The following is a 1490-nucleotide window of genomic DNA, read 5'->3' as shown; positions in this document are numbered from 1 at the left end:
AATTCGCTTGCTCGATCTCGCGGCCAAATTTCCACGATATTCCCCCTCCCCTCCCCCTACCCCCCGAAAGTTCAACACTTCACGATATTTTACGCGAGAGGAATTTCCTACTTGAGAAATTTCCACTGATCAACGTTTAATTAACAACTTTGGCAATTTGGCGAAACTATCACGCCGTTTCGAGTACACGATCATTTCACGCTTTCCTCATACCTCTATAAAAATCGCGTAGAAATGGTGATTTATTTATTACTCGAAATTGAACAATATTTTAAAATTAATTAAGAATTATTTGAATTAAATTTCCGTATTATTATATTCGTCGATATTTGTTATTTTATCTAATTATAAAATGATATTTTATCGAATAATTATAAAATCGTTTAAAAAATTTACTATTCGTATTTTGCGAGAAATATGAACGAACCGATGTCGAAATAACCAGGGCTGAATTCGTGGTAAAGATACGGTAAAGTTGCATAAGATAGATTAGGAAATAATTGATCGAGTTCTACATCACCGAATAAAATGTAGAGCTGTGTCACGATCATCTTCGAGAATTTAGTCTGTTTCGAATATTTTCCACTTGTAACTTATAAAAATCTCTCCTCGAATTCCATTTCCCTTTTTACTGCGTGGAAGGATTATAGCGAACAGAGATTTTCTTATCACGATGATAAATTACAAAATTGCAGTAGAACGAAGACCGACAGGTTCGTGCAAAAATGAAACGGTCTTTTTTTGTATCGTCGGCGACAATGGACATCGTAAATCGCGTTTCGCCACGTAATGCGCTGTATCACGGGTACACCGACCCGCCTGAATTATAGTTCTCGATGCCTTGTAACCGCAACCGCAACCATTAATGACATACGTGATTGATACTCCAGATGCATTGTTGCAAGCGACGTCTGGTCGGATTGCTCGTTTTATTTAGTTTCTTTCTCTTTTTTTCGTCGGCCTGCCAAGGGGGTAATTTTCGAGGGCTCTGAAAGAATCGAAATTAGAGTCGGTCCGTAAAGGCGTGAAAAATACCAAGCATCTTTCTCGCCCGGTAATAGACGCCGCGTCATCGCACCTTGGAGATTTCAACGAAAAGCCGATTACGCTAGTATATTATGATTCGATCATCATTTGTTATTTCTTTTTCGAATCGCGTCTCGATCGGTTGCATTCACAGAACAATCGCATCTCAAAGGATCATAAAGACAAAAAGTAGCGCCGTAATGACGTTGGTTTTCGCGCGAAATCACTTTACCGACCTGTATCCATGTGCAATGATAAATACAATTTTTATTTCTATTATTATTATTGTATAACATTATTAAATAATTCTTGATTGATTAAGTATATCGTATTATTTATAATAATTTCGATTAAATTAATTAATGTTTTTGTTTTATAAAATATCAAATACGAAAATTTGAAATTAATAAAACACGTGTTTAAAATTGCCGCGCGAGCGATTAAATCAATATGGCGAGGATCGC

Source organism: Apis dorsata, unplaced genomic scaffold (assembly GCF_000469605.1).
Source record: "Apis dorsata unplaced genomic scaffold, Apis dorsata 1.3 scaffold_52, whole genome shotgun sequence".
Lineage (NCBI taxonomy): Eukaryota > Metazoa > Arthropoda > Insecta > Hymenoptera > Apidae > Apis > Apis dorsata.
Note: the sequence above shows the minus strand (reverse complement) of the source record.